This window comes from Idiotropiscis lumnitzeri, chromosome 2, assembly GCF_059441095.1.
Source record: "Idiotropiscis lumnitzeri isolate Australia: NSW breed Sydney's pygmy pipehorse chromosome 2, RoL_Ilum_1.0, whole genome shotgun sequence".
In the NCBI taxonomy this organism is placed as follows: Eukaryota; Metazoa; Chordata; class Actinopteri; order Syngnathiformes; family Syngnathidae; genus Idiotropiscis; species Idiotropiscis lumnitzeri.
The window spans coordinates 35,193,091-35,216,540 of record NC_142392.1 but is presented as its reverse complement, the minus strand read 5'-3'; positions in this window follow the sequence as shown (position 1 = coordinate 35,216,540).

The following is a 23,450-nucleotide window of genomic DNA, read 5'->3' as shown; positions in this document are numbered from 1 at the left end:
GAGCTTAACATAGTTCATTAGATGTTGGTGCATCCAATGTATGAAAATGTGATATTGTAAAATGCTGAGAGTGTGACTGGTGGCGCGAAACTGGTTGCGGGGGTTGTGCAAGAATGGAATGTTTTAGAAACAAGGTGCTGAGCGAGACGAGATGACTCCGGGAAGGAGCGGCCATCGGGGGATCGCACGCAGGAGGAGCCACGGGATTCGGCGGGAGGAGAAAGACCAATGAGAGCGAGCTAAAGTTAACTGCAATACACATAGCCAATAGAATCATGCCAGGATGCCTTTGTCTGTGCCATTTTGCATGTTGTATAGTATGAATCAGGACTGGGCAACTCGGGGGTAGAACACATTCGCTGGTGGCAAGAGAGGTGTAGACTTGTATTGAGAGGGATTCGAGATCCAGGTGCCATGTAGAAATCTGTGTATTGGGAATAAATCCATTCGTGCGTGAAAATGCCGGCTTCCTGATACCTTTCTATTGCAGAACGAGCGCGCATATTGTTGGATGTGTGAGAGTTGGGTAAGGTCGCAAATTGGAGTCAGATTACTTATTTGAGTTTACATTGGGTTAAAGTTAAATTCTAACATTGATATAAAGATAAATTCCAACAATTTATGGTGACGCCGACGTGATGCATGAGAGGTAATAGAAGTCTGGGACTTCAAAGAGAGTCTGGGACTCTAAGAAAAGAAAAGAAGTTTGGAACTTCGAGGAAAACCACTGGAGACCGGGTCTCCCACGTCCACACCAGGTGACGACCTGACAAAGGATAAAAGAGCCACACATCCGACCGTCTTTCCTCTTGGGCCCACAGTCAAACAAGGTAAGCAGAACCCTTTCAAATTCTGCACATTGGCAACGCTAAATTATAAGAGGAAGGAGGAGCGGAACGTAGTAAGCGTAAAAGTGTTGGACGCTATTAGGGTGTAAAATCTGGGATTTACCTCCTAGCATAATGAATGGCGCAAAAGTAAAGTAGTATAGTTAAAAAAAAAAAATAAAAAGTGTAACAGTGTGGACGTTAGTAGGGTCTGAAATCTGGGATTTACCTACTAGAATAGTTTGGAACTATTCGTGGTTAAGATACGGTATAAAATCTGGGATTTACGTATCGGGACACGGTTTAAAATCTGGGATTTACGTGTCTGTGTGGAAGCTGTGTGAATGTGAAGGCTAAAATTGTTCTGCGTAAAAGTGGTTGGGACACGCACGAGTGGATTTTGATTTCAAGATGGCGAAGGAGAGGAAGTATGATAGTGGTCTCGGGTCCCGGGTGTGGCACGGAGATTAAGGATAAATTCATAAAAATGAAACATAAAAAAGAGAAGAAAAACATGAAGTAGGGATGAAATAAGAAAAGAGAAAGAAAGAAAGCTAGAGAAAAGAGAAGAAATTGTGTCAGTGTAGAGATTGAAAGTTCAATAAGAAAAGAGAAAGGAACAATTAATGTTCCATTGAAAGGAGGATGATGAAACAGGCAGTATTAAAGAAGGTGTGACTTGAACAAATGAAAAGGATAAGAATTAGGGTCTGCTGTAAGGAGGAATTGAAGAAATAAATATTTCATGTTTCATACTTGAGTTGATGGTCTTTCTATTAAGGTAACTGTAATTAGTAACTGGAATGAAATGCACAGATGGAAATGACACAAAGAAAAAAAAGATTGGTGTTATGAAATCATAATTGAATGAAGCTTTTGAGAGCATGAGAAAACTTTGCAAGAGCATAGGTGGTTCCTGACTTTGTAGTTTGTGATTTGATACCTTGATTGTTTGAGTGGCTTTGGTAAGGCTACAGTGAATTTGGAAAATTAAAGGAAAAAAAATAAGAGTGAGAAAGATTTTACAGAAGGCAATGGGTAGAGGTGTAATCGTAAAATCATGAGTGTGCTGTAACAAAGAGTTCACAGCTCTTTGAAGTTAGATGCTCGTTCCCAAGTAGGGGGAGGAAGTCAGAGAAAGAGGATGAAGTGATTGAAAAAGCGGAAGAAAAGACGGAATGTCTGAGAGGCATTCATCCACAGTTGCCAGACTCGCAACAGTATGTGTTTGAGCCGCCGCCCGATCCGACGGCGCCATTAATGGGGGGGGTGAGCACCAGCAGGAACATGTAAACATTTCAGACACAAGAGGAAAAACAGGCATCAATGGCAGTCGTTAACTGATTGAAAAGGAAGATATGCCTTTTGGTGCTCTCGAAAGAAGGTCACAGTCCTTTTGTTTCAGAGGTGTGTCTCGGCACCCCCCCTCGATGTTGCAGACGTTGATCTAATCTTCAGGCATCTGCCTCTCCTTGAGGTGTTCTCATGTGGTCGAGCATGGGTCGCACTGTGGAGCAATTTTTTTGCAGTGCTAGTGTAGTAAGGTACGGGATAAAATATATGTATTCAACCTAACAATAAATACAAATTAGCAGGGAATTAGAACACAAGTTAAACACTGAAACATGCAGGGGATGCCTGAGGAACAGCAGGGCGGCGACAATCGTATTAAAATTTTAATTTTTAAGCAAAGGGATTATGGTTTTTGGATAAGTTTTAAGTGAAGTATTCTATGAACATGTTGAAAGAAAATCTTTGGAAAGGGGAATATCTAGCCATTGGAGATTGGTTTACCAAATATAAAGTTGGACTAAATAGTTTTGTAGATGATTTATTAACTGATGTGTATTAAATGTGACAAAGGTGGAAGACAGATGTTTTTTTTTTACTGTACGACGCGAACGCTGACATGACAATTTTGGAGGACATGACATCATTCCATAAATACCAGACTGCTAACATTCGCATCTATGAGCTGTTTGATGTCACAGGTGCAGATTCGTCAGCTGCGTCCAGGAGAGGAGAAACAACTTCACGGGGAGTGAATGGGAAAATCCAGAGACCCACAGTTGTAAATTTTGGCATACGCTGGCTAAATTAAGGCAAAATTATGGATCTGCCAGCACAAATCTCAGTGGAATCAAGGCGGACGCGCCAAGGGAGGGGTCTCTGTGTGGAATTGGAAAGTATCGTTGGGTGAATGAAAGTGTGAAAGAAAAAGTGTTTGGATGCATATGTGGTGTGAGTGAATGTTTAAGGGACGGGCCTCAGGACAGAAAATTGTTTGAGGTCACCGGCAAGCCCTTACAGTACTTAGGATGCGATGGGTGGACAGGCCTGATCAACCTGAATCCCTATTGCACTCCCGAGTATTGATTTTCAAATTGTTTTTGGAGAAAGATTGGAGTAATTAAATTCAAGCATCAAGTGAATGGTTGATTGACGTTATTACACAAAATTTATGCAAAACTGAAAGTTTTGGAAGGAAGATAATTTACCCCTTCTCATTCTCACTGGCAAGTGCCACTCGTCCAGTTCTGTCCACAGGTTTGAGGTGACATGTGACCAGTGTGACCAGAAGGCCGGAGAACGCTTCAAATAGCGCCTCACCACGCCCATCCCGGAGGTTCTCCTCAACAAGGAGGGAGAAATAAGATATTCTAATTTAGGGTCCACGGTACAGATTAAGATATAGTTGTTGCTTTAGCCTGCTCATGTGCTCCACGGGAGTTATTATTATTCACATTGGATGCGCGACTAGATAACACACACCCAGTCCAGGATAGGGCAAAATTTTCTTGGATTGTTTAGACCTTTCCATATAATACAGCACCACAGCAGTGATACTTGAAATTAATGTCGAATTAGTGGCACTGTTTTTATGGAAAATTACTCACTTAACGCAAGGGTAAGTTGTTGTAGAGGAGATATTTCAGACACAAATGACCCTGAAGTGGTCACAAGCACGTGTCTCATGTTGGATGTATGAAATTTTATTCTGATATTTTCCATTGTAACGTATTTCATTGTATTTAGGACTAAGACATTGTAAAACACTGTTTGGAAGAACTTATAGAATACCTCAAATTTAAGAACAAATGGGAAATAGTTGTTAAAGCAACTTTAGCTGACCATATGTGAAAAGTGTTAGGAAAACAAAAGACAGGCGCAAATTTAGAGTGACAAAGCTCTTTCCGTCTCCCAGCAGGGCAGTAATCTAGTAAAGCCAGGATACTGGGTGCTTGTAAGAAGTTTGAAGATAAGCCATTCGTAATTACCCAAGGGGGAAGGAGGGGTTAGTAACAGCTCTCACAGCTGTAAAGATAGCAGAAAGGTCAACATTGGTTTATTCGACACGTTGTAAAGAGGTCACACGTTGTAAAGAGGTCACGTTGGTTGAAATCTCCTACAAAGGAGACACCAGACTAAGAGGTTTATACAGAGTTACAAGCGGGACAAAATTTATTTAAGAGGAACTGTCCTCACTTGAGGCCGAGGCCAGACCTGCTGACCAGCATGATGGTCACCAGCTAAGTGGGGACACCTCAGGTGAGATTGGCTCTGCCGTGCATCAGATATTTCTGGCCCGTTGGGGTCGATGTTGCTGTGTCTTTCAGGTGGGGAAGGGGGAGACAGGCCTGGTCTATGTGGCCAGGGCGAGACGTGAATGGAGTGAGACTTCCGGCAGTGACCCATCCAATAATGTCGACATTACTACACAGCTGTTCCAGTTGGCCGTCCACAAGGGCGTGCACCTTCCAGTGGCAGACATCAGGCGAAATAGTCCATGAATGAAAAAATGCCAATCGGCCTAAGTAGAACACATTTTGTACCTAATTTTGCACAACATCAGAAAAGGAAAATATGGGATTGGATTAAGGAGCGTGACTAAAATTGTTGTACTTGCAGGTTTAGAAGGCCAAGAGAGATAAGAAAAAAGGAGGCAGCTGCTCCTTCCACTTCTGCTGCTTCTGGGCAAGGTTCGGGTGACGCAGCGCCACAGCAGACTGGCTGCTGTCCATAGCAGGCCAGTCAACGAGGTTGGGATTGCAGTAACAGAGGTACGGGTGGTTATGGACGGGGGTTGTGAGTGGGGTGTGCACTTGCTGCGGGGTGTGGGGTCACTGGGTGATGAGCTGTCCATGCCGAGCCACTTTCTGGAATGTGCCATCCTCCGGTGCCATATCTGTCACAAAGAGCTCCACCAGCGCAGGGGGCGCCACCGTTACCCACTCCCAACGCACTTGACACAAACCCGCTCGTACCCCATTCCATGACAGGGGGCCGCGGAGCTTCAGCGTTCGAGGACTAGCAGGTCCTAGCATTCCGGGGACGGTGGATGGACAAGTTTTCGATGGTGCTGGATATTGGGGCGAGCTATGAGCTCCTTCCGCAACCCCCACTGAGCCATGTGGACTCTCAAGATTGCCTGAGTCACTGCCATTGACTGAACGAACACTGGAATTCGAGTGGCATTCCCGGATGGGACTGAACTTGACTCTGCACATCCGTCGGAGGGAGCATATGTCGTGCTCTCTTCCTTCCCAGTGGCTAAACTGAACTGAAACATTTGAGGGCAGCTCTGAAACCTGGTTCCCATCCTCCCGCGGTGGGTATGCCCTGTTCTTGCTCTGGTCTGAGTGGTTTAGCAACCGCCACCCTTTCAATTCACCAATTGACATATCACATTGTACATGTGATCACAAACATGATTTGGTTTATCAAAAATGCACTCATCCAAATTTAGTCATGAGTGCATCTTGCGTTAGAATTATATATTTGTTATGTCTACTGGCGTTGCCTCGCACGCGTGCCTTGTCCCTGAGCAGCGGAAATGGTATGAATTGTTTACTGTCGCCGAGCCACAAATCGCATTGAATATTGATGAGCGTCATCATACTAGAGATCTAGACCCCATAGTTGTTGAATACTCCGCGTCACAATCGGGAGATCATATTTCAGCACCGACTACAAATTCTTTGGTTTTGGGAACATTACTAAATTTCAAAATTTCCAGGGAAGGGTCGCTCGGAAATGGTAGTTCTGTGTGTGTCTCTGCTAGAGGTGTTGTGGACCCAGGGCCCGACTGATTTGGGGCTCGGCTCCACAGCTCCGCGATTGTTTTTACTGTCTCTACCCCCTCCCCCAGTTGACAGAATCAGTGTGGGCACAGCCTGTAGGTGGATTGAGCCAATCATGAGACAATCGGAGGTGAAGACTGCAGCGGTCTTGGAGCTGTCTATGTCTTGTAGAGCACCTTTTCTTGCGTGAAAAAAAATAAATAAAAAAAAAAATAAATAAATAAAATAATAATAATAGAGGTTTAATTCGGTATCTGCGTTATTATAGTTTTGGGATTTTTTATTTTAAGCATAAATGGTTACTATTTCATTTGGGTTGCTTTAAAATTTGTCAATTAACAGTCAAAATTGGAGCGTTAGCTCGAGGCTTGATTTGTAATCTCGGAACACAGTTAGATATTTGAACTCAGTGAACTCAGCATCACTGGAGTCGGACATCACTCCGTACATCGACCTCCGGGTGCTTTCCCGGAGGTGGACTCAATCTCGCGGGTAAGGACAGTTTAGTGTTCTGGCTAGAACCTCACACGCCATCCATTTGGGTGCTACAGAACAACAGTGGTACCATAACTCACAGTTGCGCCCGGCCCCGGTAGTTGCGCCCGGCCCCAGTGTTTGTGCCCGCCAAGGTTGAGCTTAGAGGTTGACCGCCCGGACGGGCAGGTCAAGAGAGGGAATGTGTAGATGGCATGAATTGGATCAAAGTCAGACACTTTCAAGTCTGAACAAAGACGATGACGATGCAACTGTTTAACTTATTGACTATTTTGCTTGCTGGCGTGTGCTTTGTGTGGACGATGTTTGCGTTTGAACATAGGATGCGGGATGACAGAAGTGATGGAGCGAAAGGAGCATGTAATGGAATGGTATGGTATGGAGCAGAGCGAGATGATGGTAAGACGCTGACACAGACACAACAACTACTGCTAAATCTGAAATGTAAACAACCGACACAGGTGAACACTTGGGTGACAATTTTTAATTGGACACACCCATGGAATGATGTGGGAATAAGGAAGAAAGAGCCTATTTTTGACACCCAAGTTGCAAAACAAAAGTTCACCTGCCTAAAAGTTAAATGGGACGGGTCCTGGGATTGGAAATATCCAGGAGTCATGGTGTAATGAAAATGTGTCTTTGCCAGTAGGAATCCCTCTCGCTCGTGATGATGTTTGGCTGTGGTGTGGAGAGAAAGTGCTGTACGATAGGCGTCCCACCAATGCCTCAGGTAAGTGCGCCCTGGTAACGCTGATCATGCCAGTTAGTGTGACAGCCTTAGATCTGGCCAAAATGGAGTGGGAAGGTGTTGGACAATGGGGAAGAATCCCCTTCCTTAACAGGAAGAGAAGGGACATGCAAGAATGGTTGAATGCAGGAGATCCCACATATATAGATGCAATTGGAGTTCCAAGAGGGATCCCTGACGAGTATAAATTGGTGGATCAAATTGCGGCAGGATGGGAGAGCCTTTTCCTGTTCGTTACAGTAAACAAAAATGTGGACCGGATTAATAATGTCCACTATAATGTCCAACGATTGGCGAATTTTACCACCTCAGCACTCCAGGCAGTGCATGAGCAATTGGCTGCCACGTCTCTTATGGCATTCCAGAACAGAATAAGCTTAGATATGGTGTTAGCCGAAAGAGGAGGGGTGTGTGGTATTTTTGGGGATCAGTGTTGTACTCTGATTCCCAACAATACATCTCCTGACGGTCGCCTTACCAAGGCATTGGAGGGTCTGCGCACGCTAAGTAACAAAATGAAGGAGCACTCAGGTGTGGACACCAGTTGGTATTCTGACTGGTTCAACATCTTTGGTAAATATAAAAGCCTGATTGCATCAGTACTGATTTCTATCGCTGTGTTTGCCGCTATTATGGTGTTATGCGGATGTTGCTGTATTCCATGTATCAGATCATTAACTGTTAAGACAATAGAACGCACGTTGGGGCCACTCCCTCCGGGTGGTCAGTACATGATGATCCCTCAAAAGGACCCCCAGGAGGCGGAGGTAGCCGTGGCCCTCCGGGAGTCCAGGATGTAAGTATGGAAAGATGGCCTCGGGGACCTGAGGCCATAAGGAGGGAAGGAAATTTTCTACTGATTCTTATTCTTTTACTAATTGTTTGATGTGTTTTAGTTTTATGGCAAGTGATGTCGAGCTCGTGTGCAGCAATGAAATAAGGTGTTCAAGTGATGACCTCAGATGTCTGAGGTCATGAGAGGGATTAAAGGATAATGTAAATGGCAGTCAATTTAAAACTGAACAAAGGTTAGACTGCTCGGAGCCACTTTTGTGATCCTGGCATGGAAGTCCATTGTTTCAGAGGGGTCTCGTTCACACCTCCTGTGGTGCAGCTGTGATCTAATCTTCCTGCATTCCTCTGAGTGTCTGGTCATTAGCATGGTCTAAACTTCAGTTACACTTAAAGGATTTCATACTTTTGACTATTAAAGGAATATAAGAGTTTGAGCTTAACATAGTTCATTAGATGTTGGTGCATCCAATGTATGAAAATGTGATATTGTAAAATGCTGAGAGTGTGACTGGTGGCGCGAAACTGGTTGCGGGGGTTGTGCAAGAATGGAATGTTTTAGAAGCAGAAGGCGCTGAGCGAGACGAGATGACTCCGGGAAGGAGCGGCCATCGGGGGATCGCACGCAGGAGGAGCCACGGGATTCGGCGGGAGGAGAAAGACCAATGAGAGCGAGCTAAAGTTAACTGCAATACACATAGCCAATAGAATCATGCCAGGATGCCTTTGTCTGTGCCATTTTGCATGTTGTATAGCATGAATCAGGACTGGGCAACTCGGAGGTAGAACACATTCGCTGGTGGCAAGAGAGGTGTAGACTTGTATTGAGAGGGATCCGAGATCTAGGTGCCATGTAGGAAATCTGTATTGGGAATAAATCCACTTCGTGTGTGAAAATGCCGGCTTCCTGATACCTTTCTATTGCAGAACGAGCGCGCATATTGTTGGATGAGTGAGAGTTGGGTAAGGTCGCAAATTGGAGTCAGATTACTAATTTGAGTTTACATTGGGTTAAAGTTAAATTCTAACATTGATATAAAGATAAATTCCAACAGCAGGAAAAAGGTTTTTCACCACTGTGTGTTCTTCTATGGTTTGTTAAAGTTGATTTATCAAAGAAGCTTCTGCCACAAACTGAGCAAGAAAAAGGGTTTTCACCACTGTGTGTTTTTTGTGCCCTTTTAAACACAAAGTTAATGAGTCAGTGTGACGTGCCCTTTCACCTTTAGCTTGCCCATTATCATCATCATTATCACCATCATCATCGACATGAGCGTCTGATAATGTGTCCTCATTATGTGCTTGTGATGGCCCCCAGTGGTCTTCATCACCTTCTGTTGTCACGTGATGACTTGAACTGCTACTTGGAGGCTCCGCCCCTCTCTTGTCCTCACTCTCATCCTTGTTTTCATCTTCACTCTTTGTAGGGACAACGTTCACTGGTGACTTGTTAATCTCCTCCTCCTCCTTCTTGATGTGAGTCAAGTTTGGCTCCTCTTTCACAGAACGGAGATCGTTTGCACTGACGTCTGGAGGACACAAAAAGACAAATTTGGTTTGGTCAAGTCAAACCTTGTGCGTCGACTTTGTCTCATATTGTTTCTAGTACATTCCAACATTCCCCTTTTTAATTTTTTTTTATAAAATTTCTGTTTCTAAATAAATTTTAAAACAAAATTACGTGTGAAGAATCAAAATCCCTACGCATAAATTAAGCAACAACACTTTCACTCTGACATATATGAATAAGGTGTATTTTAAAGTTATCCAATATGTATTAAAATTAGACTAAGATACACCATAAGATTTTAAGAGTTCACTGAATTATTTTGTAACTGCAATGATGCTTAACAGCCATAGGGTGTCAGTAATGAGTAACAAAGTAACACAAGACCTCCCTCTGATACATCATAATTGCCATTTGCATAAATTATCAAGAACTTTGAGTTGCGGGGGAGATGCAAACCACCTGGGTCACAGGAACTTTATGACCAGGAACTAAATGTTCCTGGGCTTGTTGGTAGAAAAGGGGGTTGTGACGTTCTCCCTTTTTAAGCCCATAGTAAGCCAAAGATGCAGATGCATTCCTTGCAGCATGCGCTTGATCACTGATGAGATCCGTGCAACCCTGGATGGATGCATTCAAAGTATTTTAAATGTTTGGATGAGGTGAAACTACGCACATGTGCACAAAACTGTGCAGGACCACCCGAAGTTCATTGACCGAGCCAGTAAAAATTTCATAAATAAATAAGACCAATACGTACTCTAATCTCGTTGCACACTTGAGTACAATGACAATAAAGGGATTTCTATTCTATTCTATTCTACTTGATTTTTTCAAAAACTTAATCCATTGTGTTATAGCCACTAAAATTCATAAACCGCCATTGATCTTTTTGCCGCAGTGTGCACAGTTTTTAGAGTCAGGTTGAATCATTCCATAAGGAATTGCTTGAACAAGATATGTCAGAGTTTTTGTCAAAAACGAGACAAGCCTTGATAAATGAATCACCCAACCAAGATTGTCTTTGTCACTTGCGAGGAGCAGTCCGCCAAAGAGAAAAGCTTTCCTGCTCCTGTGCGGCGTTTTATTGAAGCACAGCAAAGCAAATTGTAAATGCAAACTCATAAAGAATGGAAAAACATGAACACTTTGACATTGTCATATGTCAAATGTGAAATAATCAGTTCAAATTTTATACTGGAAAAAAACATGGAGTTTACCCCCCACTAATGGTTTTTCTTTGGCATTTATTTCCTGCACTGATTTAATTCGGCATCAACAAATGTTCAGCAGACCGGCAAGTGAAAAGCAAAAAATAAAAATAAAACGGCAATAACCTTGAACGCATTTCCCCAAATAACTTAATGTTGTGATGCATTTTTCGAACGATAGAAAGTCGTTCTTTACAAAGCAAATGAGAGTAAGACGTGTACAAACCTGCTTTGTGTGGCACAACACGAGGCTGCTTGCAAACTTCGCCCAGCAGTTGAAGATGTTGGTCGTTCTCTTCTTTTATTCCACAAAGTTCCTCTTTGTACTTGGGTGTCGTTCTTTCAGACATTTTCAAATGATAATTCCAAAAAATTCACACTTGATCTCTGCTTGGCGATGAGTCATGTGCCTCTTTTCGTTAGCGGCTAGCTAGCTAACAAGCTAAGCTAACTACGCCGAAAAGCATCAACGCGCGAAGATGAGGTTATCGGGACACAAAGACTTAATGAATTATGTCGTAGTCCTTTAGAGTAGCACTGGACATCCTGTGAGAAAATTACAGTCAGTTCCACACTAAATCAGAAGAATTTAGCGATGGGTGTTTTTGTTCCGGTGTGGACGGGTCGGTGGATGTGGTCGAGGTCCTTTTTTTTATTTATTTTTTTTTTATTTATTTTTTTATTTTTTTTTTTTATTTTTTTATGTGGTCGAGGTCCTTCGGAAGCTGCGCGCTTGCTAATGACGTCATGCTTCAGACACGTATTTTTCAAATATATTTCTTTGCCTCTGTGTCTGTTTTTACACATTGATGTTCTATTTTAATATATATTTTATATAATATTTGAATTCGGTTGATAAAAAAAAAATAAATTAACGCCACATTGGCGAGTCAGCTCTTACGTCACTTCCGCCTTTGCCCGGAGAATCCGCTGCTGCAACTGCAGTGGGACGTTTAAGTTTCTCCGAACGAACTTGCAACAATGCTGTGGTTCACTCGCAGGCTTCGAAGTTAACTTTAAAAACTGCTTGCCCATAGGGCAAGTGCCAAAATTTGCCTTGCCCGAGTGGCCAAATTACTTGCCCAACTTGGGCAAGTGACTTTTTGGATGACAAAGTGTGTGATTACAAATTGCATGAATTTTTTTTTCGGACAGTTCCTGCCTCGAAAGAATTACAACAGAATTACAATTACACAGTCTTGTTTTCATCATCAACCATGAAACCCTGCTCACAACAGCATGTATCATCCTGTGCAGTTATTGAAAATGTTAATTGTAGTTTTAATAATTAACAAATCTGCATGTTAAATTGGGAAAATGATATTACAGCAATCCAGATATCAATTTTAAGTCCAGGGGAGCCTATTAATTGAGTAATCACATGAGTAAATTATGAGTGTGGGAAATTTGTGTGTTCCTTTAAGACCAGTGCCTGTGGCGCTGCCTCCATAAGTTTCATAGCATAAACAGAACACAGTCACTGACACGATGTCAGGTCACATCATGGAGCTAATGAATTAACAGCCAATAATCAAACATTACTCCCTTCCTTACTCGCAACTGAATTGTCTACTTAAAAATATTCGAGCTACTTTAGTCATGTCAGAATCCGAAATGTTCGGATTTGAACGAACTCGTCGCCACTTGTAAACATGCGCAGAAGGTAAGAAAACTTCCGACTGTCAATTTTCGGAAGAAATATCGTAGGTTTTTGTTGTGTTTTTCAAACTTCAAATGAAGATGCAACTCCAGTGAGTTCCAATACTGCGGGGCAGTGCGGCGCTATGCCGAACCAACACACCAAAAAGTCGTAACTGGCGACCGTTCGAAAATCTAAAATATATTCTTGCTTTTTTTGAACCACAATGGCCGAAGGAGGGAAAAGTGTGGATTTAATTGCAAATACACTTGCAAGGACATTTTCAAGTCGGACCTTTCAAGAGAAGCTATATCGTCCAACACTCACTCAGTGGTGCGTAAGTGTGTTTCTGGATATTATTTGTCCAGCCGTGGTGTCATAAATGATGGTATTTTGTTGGGGATTTATTCAAGTAGGACAAAGTAGGACTTCACTGAAGGCACAGGTGTGAAATGCACTGAAGTAACTTAAAAAGTAAAAGTAAAAAAAGAATGTGTTTAAGAATGTGCAAGAAAGAAAAATGTTGACAAATGTTGAAAATAATTATATTTTCCAGGAGGTATTTATTTCTTTGTTGTTTATTCTTTCAATTCTATACTTATTTCAATATTTGAGTATTATTTTTCTTTCAATATGTAGTATATTTTGTCTTTAAAGTGTGGGTCCTTGCTGCCTTCCGGAGAGGCAGCCGAGCAAGGCTGGATTGGTGATGAAAAAGAACAAAAGAAAGAAGAAATATTTTATTCTCGTCACATGCTGATGTCAAAAGAAGTCTCCCCAAAAACGTGCGAGCCCCCTCTCAGACATTCCCTTCTTACAGGGAATGCCCAAATAGGACATGAATATCTAATTTTCCCTTGTTGCGTATGCATTCCCATCCCGCTCGTCTTCGGGATTTCCCTCCAAAAGTCCCCCAGAGGGAGAGCAGATGCGTCTCCCCTTTGATACGACTAGTCTACTCGTGACCACCTTAAATTACTCTCATACCCTGGAAGGTCACCGACCTGGCGAGAGAATTGCCCCCACCATAAACAATGCTCAGGCATATTTTCTCTCAGGGCAGTATCTGGTTACATCGGAACTTCAGAACCAAGACTGGTCACTTCTGTGAGCTCCAGTCCCTTCATAGTTTCATATAGAGAATTACATCCCATATCTAAATTAGGCCATTTAAAAATACAAGACTTTTTTTTTCATTTATTTCAATTTATATTTAAGCTTGTATATGTAATAATACAATATTTATTCAATTATTTTAATATGTAAAATTATCAACAATTTAAACCTTTTTATTTCACACTTGAATATTTCTTAACATATTTGTTCTTTTGAATATGTGTGCAATTTAAATTTAAATAAATCCATCCAGCCATTTTCTGCCGCTCATCCAGGGTCGGGTTATTGAATTAATTTTTTAGTATTTTTTATAATTCAATATTTATTTCAAGATCAGGACTCTTCTCAATTAGTTCAATATTTATAAAATGTTTCTATATTTGTTATTAATTGAATTAAGTCTGTATGTGGTTTCCAATTTTACATTTTAATATTTTCCTATTTCATTATATAAATACAGTGGAACCTCGGTTCTCGACCGTAATCCGTTCCTGAACCCTGTTCGAAAAGCGAATTGTTCGAACACCGAAACCATTCCTTTGCTGCTTGCACTGACTTTCTTTGGAGGCATGATTAGGGGCTAAAACACTTCGTACACCTATATAAAACGCGAGAGCAAAACGCAGCACGTCCGCACGCGACAACAGTTGGTCACAAAGAGAGCAAGAGAGCGATCTTCACCCGTACGCTGCTCAGCATCCCACCCTCGCGTACGCACTCACGCGTCATACCGGCGTTCAAACTCCGATGTTTGTTCGAACTGCGAAGCAAGAATTTCTCTATTTTTTTGTTCGGACTCCAATTTGTTTGAACTAAGAGTCGTTCGAGAACCGAGGTTCTACTGTAATCCAATGTAAAAAAATATAATTAAGCATGAAAAAAAATATTTGGTATATTTGACAAAATGACAGTTTTTTTCCGAAGTGAAATTTTGCTTAGCAACAAACCGCTTGATAGACCTCAACCTAGAAAGAAGAAATTTATTCAGAAAGCGTAATATTAAATGTATGTGAGGGGATATTTGAAGAGTTTGAGTTTTGTTCAATGGACCATACATATACGAGCCAGCCTAACACAGCGAGAAAACCAGCGCTGACTCCAGTCGCCATCAAGTTGCCAACTCCTGACATACCAAAACCTTTCAGAGAAACTGAGACTATTCACGCTTCTCTTTCTTGTTATTTTTCGAGTTCAACTTCTAGTTCAGTTTTTCACCTTTTCACACAGCGTAATGAAGGCCAGTTGAGCAAGTGGAACAAGTGATTTTATTGATGATTGTGGAAAGCAGCGATTTCATAAGCACCGTTTCTTCTCACACCTTTTCCATTAAGTACGATTAAACAGACAACTGAAAAGCATAACGTTAACAAATGTTATTCCAGGCAAAGGCAATTAATTTTATTTACATGTTTGATGTAAACACCAAAACAAATCATCATCACTCAGACACATTGGTTCTTCTGGCACTGATCACATTGGCTAAATGTTCATAAAAAAGCTTTGCAAAATTGAATTTATTCACATTTAATTCAAAATCACATTTACATCTTACCACAAAGAGTCAGTTCCATCAGTTTTTTGTTTTCTTTTTTTTAAGCTTCAAGGATCGCTGCTATTCTCACCAGCACAATTGTGACTCTCAGCACCCTGTTTAGTGGAGAATTTTTTAGCACAAACGCTGCAACTGAATGGCTTGTCTCCACTGTGCGTTCTTGTGTGGATTCGTAAATTTGACTTTACAGAGAAGCTTTTGCCACAAACTGAGCAGGAAAAGGGTTTTTCTCCACTGTGTGTTCTTGAGTGGATCCGTAAATGCAACTTTCGAGAGAAACTCTTGCCACAAATTGAGCAGAAAAAAGGGTTTTCTCCACTATGTGTTCTTGTGTGCCTTGTTAAATGTGCCTTTTGAGAGAATCCTTTGCCACAAACTGAGCAGGAAAAGGGTTTTTCTCCACTATGTGTTGTTGTGTGTTTTATTAAATTAAACTTTCTCGAGAAGCATTTTCCACAAACTGAGCAGGAAAAAGGTTTTTCACCACTGTGTGTTCTTGTGTGGATTGTTAAATGCAACTTTCGAGAGAAACTCTTGCCACAAATTGAGCAGGAAAAAGGGTTTTCTCCACTGAGTGTTCTTGTGTGCCTTGTTAAATGTGCATTTTGAGAGAATCCTTTGCCACAAACTGAGCAGGAAAAGGGTTTTTCTCCACTATGTGTTGTTGAGTGACTTGTTAACGTTGCATTTTGAGAGATTTTGCCACAAACTGAGCAAGAAAAAGGCTTTTCTCCACTGTGTGTTCTTGTGTGGATTGTTAAATGTGACTTTCGAGAGAAACTCTTGCCACAAACTGAGCAGGAAAGGGGTTTTTCTCCACTATGTGTTGTTGTGTGTTTTATTAAATTAAACTTTTTCGAGAAGCATTTTCCACAAACTGAGCAGGAAAAGGGTTTTTCTCCACTGTGTGTTCTTGTGTGGATTGTTAAATGCGACTTTTGAGAGAAACTCTTGCCACAAAATGAGCAAGAATAAGGCTTTTCTCCACTGTGTGTTCTTGTGTGGCTTGTTAAATTTGCCTTATGAGAGAAGCATTTTCCACAAACTGAGCAGGAAAAGGGTTTTTCTCCATTGTGTGTTCTTGTGTGGATTGTTAAATGCGACTTTTGAGAGAAACTCTTGCCACAAATTGAACAAGAAAAAGGCTTTTCTCCACTGTGTGTTCTTGTGTGTTCTGTTAAATGTGACTTTTGAGAGAAACTTTTTCCGCAAACTGAGCAGGAAAAATGTTTTCCTCCACTGTGTATTGTTGTGTGTTTTATTAAATATGACTTTAAAAAAAAGCTTTTGCCACAAACTGAGCAGGAAAAAGGCTTCTCTTCGCCGTGTGTTCTTGCGTGCCTTGTTAATTGTGACTTTCGAGAGAAGCTTTTGCGACAAAATGAGCATGAAAATGTTTTTTCTCCACTGTGTGTTCTTGTGTGCCCTTTTAAAGACAGCTTTGAAGTTAATGAGTCAGTGTGACATGCCCTTTCACCTTTAGCTTGCCCATCATCATCATCATTGTCATGAGTGTCTGATAATGTGTCCTCATTATGTGCTTGTGATGGTCCCCAGTGGTCTTCATCACCTTCTGTTGTCATGTGATGACTTGAACTGCTGCTTGTAGGCTCCGCCCCTCTGTTTTCCTCACTCTCATCCTTGTTTTCAACTTCAGTCTTTATAGGGACAACGTTCAGTGGTGACTTGTTGATCTGCTCCTCCTCCTCCTCCTTTTTGATGTGAGTCAAGTCTGGCTCATCTTTCACAGAACGGAGATCGTTTTCACTGACATCTGTAGGACACAGAAAGATAAACACACATTTGGTTTGGTCAAGTCAAACCTCAGGCGGCGACTTTGTCTTATTTTCTAACGTGCTACCTTGACTTGTGCCTGCCGCATACGGAGCAATGCGTGCGACCCCGATTTGGACCGGACCATGGGGACATTTCACAAAATTACGTCCTACGATGTAAACCTCCCTTTAGCAGCACAGCTGTGATAAACGAGCATTTAAAAAGGAAGCACGTTGCGGCTGATACCCGATTTCATTCCTGACATAGTCACAGACGTTTCTGGAATATGTATTCAAATTCAACTATGATACACCATAATATTTTAAGAGTTCACTGAATTATTTTGGAACTGCAATGATGCTTAACAGCCATAGGGTGTCAGTAATGAGTAACAAAGTAACACAACATTTCATTTGCATAAATTACCAGGAACTATGTGTTGCGGGGGAGATGCAAACCACCTGGGCCACAGGAACTTTATGACCAGGAACTAAATGTTCCTGGGCTTGTTGGTAGAAAAGGGGGTTGTGACGTTCTCCCTTTTGAAGCCCATAGTAAGCCAAAGATGCAGATGCATTCCTTGCAGCATGCGCTTGTTCACCGATGAGATCCGTGCAACCCTGGGTGGATGCATTTAATGTATTTTAAATGTTTGGATGAGGTGAAACTATGCAAACGTGCACAAAACAGTGCAGGGCCACCCGAGGTTCTTTGACTCTCACCCGACCAAGACAGTACAAGGTTCATAAATAAAAAAAGACCGATACGTACATTTTTTTTTTTTTAAACTTAATATTTTGTGTTTTATTCACTAAAATTGATCAACTGCCATTGATGTTTTCGCCGCAGTGTGCACATTGTTTAGAGTCAGGCAGAATTCTTTCCGTAAGGAATTGCTTCAACAAGATATAAAAACCAGAAAATGTAAAATGTTAAATAATCAGTTCAAATTTGATACTGGGAAAAACATTTTAGTGAGTTTACCCCCCACTAATGGTTTTTCTTTGGCATTTATTTCCTGCACTGATTTCATTTGGCATCAACAAATGTTCAGCAGACCTGCAAGTAAAAGGCAATATTTAAAAATAAAACGGCAATAACCTTGAACGCATTTCCCCAAACAACTTAATGTTGTGATGCATATTCCGAACGATAGAAAGTCGTTCTTTACAAAGCAAATGAGAGTAAAACGTGTACAAACCTGCTTTGTGTAGCACAACACGAGGCTGCTCGCAACCTTCGCCCAGAAGTTGAAGATGTTGCTCGTTCTCTTCTTTTATTCCACAAAGTTCCTCTTTGTTCTTGGGTGTTGTTCTTTCACACATTTTCAAATGATAATTCCAAAAAATCCGCCCTTGATCTCTGCTTGGCGATGAGTCATGTGCCTCTTTTCGTTAGCGGCTAGCTAGCTAACAAGCTAAGCTAACTACGCCGAAAAGCATCAACGCGCGAAGATGAGGTTATCGGCACACAAAGACTTAATGAATTATGTCGTGGTACTTTAGAGTAGCACTGGACATTCTGTGAGAAAATTACAGTCAGTTCCACACTAAATCAGAAGAATTTAGCGGTGGGTGTTTTTGTTCCGGTGTGGACGGGTCGGTGGATGTGGTCGAGGTCCTTCGGAAGCTGCGCGCTTGCTAATGACGTCATGCTTTAAGCACGTATTTTTCAAATATATTTCTTTGCCTCCGTGTTTGTTTTTACACCTGGATGTTCTCTTTTAATATATATTCTATGTAATATTTTAATTCGGTTGATTAAAAAAATGTAACAAAATAATTAAAATAACGCCACAGTCAGCTCCGACGTCACTTCCCCCCTATGCCCGGAGAAGCCGCTGCTGCTCCAGCAGTGGGACGTTTACGTTTCTCCTACCGAACGAAGCAACAATGCTGCGGTTCACTCGGGCTGCAAGATTGTATGAATATAATGTCTGCATATACTAGCAGTGCTTCTCAATTATTTCACGCCCGCCCCTACCAAGAAGAAAAAGATTCGCGCCCCCCCACCACCAATTTTTTTTCTGTCTTTGTATATTGATGTTAGATTGTCAATAAAATATCCCTTAACTAAGCGAAATTGAGAAGAAATATAATTTTGAGACCTATTACCGTAAGGATCTCGAAACTCAGTCCTCTGTTGTGCAAATATTGATGAGATGATAAATATTTACTAATACGTTTTTTTTGTAAAATCTTTATTCACAAAAGCAAACCAAACACATTTATTAATACCAAAATCCATGCGATGCATCTAATTTGCTAAAGTACTTAGCACCTGCCATGTCACTCAGGATTTTTTCACGCTTGGGAATCTGATAATGTTCTCTTATATGAAACAAATCAGTGCCTACCTTCTGCCAGGGAGTTGTGGGAAGGTCAGCTACCAGTATTGGCTCTTTGACTTGTTTGTGTTGATGTTTTTGGCAAACTTGGCATTTTTGAATCATTTCTTCTATGTCTTTGTTAATGCCCGGCCAGTAGATGGCTTCTCGTGCTCTTCTCTTACATTTCTCCACTCCCAGGTGTCCTTTGTGAAGACGCTGAAGCATGTCCTTGTGCATAGCTTGTGGAACTACAATCCTGTCCGTCCTCAGCAGGAGGCCGTCCGCCATGCACAACTCCGCTCTCATCGGGTAAAACTGAGGGCAGTTCCCTTTTGACCATCCATTGTTCATACATTGTGACACTTTGTTCAAGACTGACAGCATAACGTCAGTAGCAGGAAGCGCGGCTGTGACCATGTTAATGTGAGCCTCAGCCTCCTCCGCCGTAACGCAGTCCTTGATGTCACTGTTAGGGTGCGGCGCTCGGGATAACGCATCAGCAAGCACTATGTATTTTCCAGGCGTGTAAGTTAGCTCAAAATCATAGCGCTGCAATGTCATCATGCGTTGAATTCTGGGCGTCATGTCATTGAGATTTTTCTTCCTAATTGAAATCAGTGGCTTATGATCAGTCTCTGCTATGAACGTGGGCAGTCCATAAACATACGTGTGCAATTTGCCAAATCCAAACACGAAACCCAGTGACTCCTTTTCGATCTGAGCATAGCGTTTTTCAGTCTCTGACATTGACCTGGATGCATAGGCTACAGGTTGCCATGTGTCTCTCGCCTTTTGCAGCAGTACGGCACCTAGCCCATCTTTCGACGCATCCGTGGAAATTTTGGTTGGTTTTGATGGATCAAAGTAGGCAAGGACTGGCTCAGCTGTCACAGTTCTCTTTAGATCTTGCCATTCTTTGTCATGTTTTGTCGTCCACTCAAAGGCGACGTTGTGATGCAGCAGCTCTCTAAGGGACTTTGTCCTCGACGAGAGGTTTGGAATGAACTTGCCCCGGAGGTTTATCATCCCCATTGCTCGCAGAAGTCCTTTTTTTTCGGTTGGAGCTGGCATGTCCAGTATTGCTTGCACTTTGGTCCCGTCAGGCACCACTCCATCTGCTGTGAGCTTGTCTCCCAAGAATGTCAATTCTGTAACTCCAAACAGACATTTCTCTCGTTTTAGTTTAAGTCCATTCATTTTAACTCTTTGTAGCAGTTCCTCAAATCTCTCATTGTGTTCTTGTTCCGTGTTTCCCCAAACAACCAAATCATCAATGTACACACGGGTTCCTTCCAGACCTTCTATGATTGACTCCATAGCTCTGTGAAAGATCTCAGGCGCAGACTTTATGCCAAATGGCAGTCTCAGAAAACAGAAACGCCCAAATGGTGTGTTGAAGGTGGTGTACCTGCTGCTTTCGGTGTCCAGCTTCAGCTGCCAAAATCCATGCGATGCATCTAATTTGCTAAAGTACTTAGCACCTGCCATGTCACTCAGGATTTCTTCACGCTTGGGAATCCGATAATGTTCGTTTTTAATGTTCTCATTCAGATCTTTGGGGTCGAGGCAAACACGTAACTCTGGGGAGTTTCTCTTTTTAACACACGTGATGGAATTTACCCAGTCGGTGGGTTCTTCCACTTTCTCTGACTCTGATCGGTGTCATTCTGTTCAGTTCCTTTTTTAATCTCTCTTTGAGAGGGGCTGGAACTCTTCTCGGGGCATGTACTACAGGTTTAGCATCTTCCTTGAGCTGTATTTTGTAAGGACAAGGTACGCTACCTTTGAAGACAGAAAAGTATTTGTTCACTATACTCTTACTACCTTCACTCTGCAACACTTTGTTCTTCTTATTGACATCCTTGCTGTTGATTTAGTAAATTATTTTTATCAATCCAAGATCTTCAGATGTCTTGTCTCCAAGGATTGACTCCAGTCCACTTGGCACAATTGTGAACGTTAATTTGTGTTGTCTTCCCTTTGCTGTCACTTTTAGCCTACAACATCCCTTTGTTTTTATTGGCTGATTGTTGTCGGTTTTCAATTTCACGGCCTTGTTAGACGGTTGCGACAGCCAATCAGATCACGAGTTGGTTACAGTGAACCTTTTCGCTGGCCTTTTGCTGAGGGTGATGAACGCGTTTTGTGATTGGATACTCACTCGTGAGGGGGCAGCGTGATGCCGAATCAACACACTCGAAAGTTGTAATTGGCGGCCGTTCGAAAATCTAAAATATATTCTTGCTTTTTTTGAACCACAATGGCCGAAGGAGGGAAAAGTGTGGATTTAATTGCAGATACACTTGCAAAGACATTTTCAAGTCGGACCTTTCAAGAGAAGCTATATCGTCTAACACTCACTCAGTGGTGCGTAAGTGTGTTTCTGGATATTATTTGTCCAGCCGTGGCGTCATAAATGATGGTATTTTGATGGGGATTTATTCAAGTAGAACAAAGTAGGAATTCCCCGAAGGCACAGGTGTGAAATGCACTGAAGTAACTTAAAAAGTAAAAGTAAAAAAAAAAAAAAATTACGACTGTTTAAGAATGTGCAAGAAAGAAAAATGTTGACAAATGTTGCAAATAATGATATTTTCCAGGAGGTATTTATTTCTTTGTTGTTTATTCATTCAATTCTATACTTATTTCAATATTTGAGTATTATTTTTCTTTCAATATGTAGTATATTTTGTCTTTGAAGTGTGGGTCCTTGCTGCCTTCCGGAGAGGCAGCCGAGCAAGGCTGGATTGGTGATGGAAAAGAACTGGTTCGAAAAATATTTTTTTCTCGTCACATGCTGATGTCAAAAGAAGTCTCCCCAAAAACGTGCGAGCCCCCTCTCAGACATTCCCTTCTTATAGGGAATGCCCAAATAGGACATGAATATCTAATTTTCCCTTGTTGCATATGCATTCCCATCCAGCTAGTCTTCGGGATTTCCCTCCAAAAGTCCCCCAGAGGGAGAGCAGATGCGTCTCCCCTTTTGATACGACCAGTCTACTCGTGACCACCTTAAATTACTTCCATACCCTGGAAGGTCACTGACCTGGCGAGAGAATTGCCCCCACCATAAACAATGCTCAGGCCTATTTTCTCTCAGGGCAGTATCTGGTTACATCGGAACTTCAGAACCAAGACTCGTCACTTCTGTGAGCTCCAGTCCCTTCATAGTTTCATAAAGAGAATTACTTCCCATATCTATATTAGGCCATTTAAAAATACACAACTTTTTTTTCATTTATTTCAATTTATATTTAAGCTTGCTTATGTAATGATACAATATTTATTCAATTATTTTAATATGTAAAATTATCAACAATTTAAACCTTTTTATTTCACACTTGAATATTTCTTAACAAATTTGTTCTTTTGAATATGTGTGCAATTTAAATTATTCCATCCATCCAGCCATTTTCTGCCGCTCATCCAGGGTCGGGTTATTGAATTAATTTTTTAGTATTTTTTATAATTCAATATATATTTCAAGATCAGGACTCTTCTCAATTAGTTCAATATTTATAAAATGTTTCTATTTTTATTAATTGAATTAAGTCTGAATGTGGTTTCCAATTTTACATTTGTCACGATCCGTCTGTTGCGCTCCCAGCGAGTGGGCGTGGCCCGGCGGCTCCGCTCCGGGAAACGGCCACGAGCGGGACGCGCTCCCGATCGCCACAGCTGCGCCTCATTGGGACTCTGATTACGGACTATTTAAGCAGCCGACGCGGACATACCCGCGTCGGATTATTATCCTGCGTTGCTCATGCTTTTGCGCATGCTCTTGTTCATAGTTTGCTCTCCTCGTGGTTTGATCGCGTTCTGTTGTTTGCGTATTTTGTATTTTGATTCTGCTCAGCTACTTTACGGCTCGCTTTAAGTTCTCGTTGCAATTGGATTTGTCTTCACCCTTTTGTGGTAAGCATTGCTTTTTCGGTTCCTTGCGTTGCAAGTAGTGATGGGTAGATGAGGCATCCTGTATCGTTTCGACACAGTGACACAATGTATTGACACTGTGTTGACACTGTGTTGCTGAATACTGACACCTGGTGGACTTGCAGGAAATATTTGACAGGGTCATCTGACACTGATCTGTCAAACTAATTTTATCCAATTCCATTGATTAGCGACGTGATGTGTTTTTATATATCCTATTTCTTATTACTTTCCATCGCACTAATTATTCTCTTATCTAATTTATATATTTAACTGAATTATTGTTGTATTGCACTGGAGAGGGGAGCTCTCTAATCTCGTTGCACACTTGAGTACAATGACAAAGGGATTTCTGATTCTGATTAGGCATTTGCTTTCACATTATTTTTACATACACGCAATTTCATAAAAAAAATCTTTGATATTCGAGACGCAGTTGAT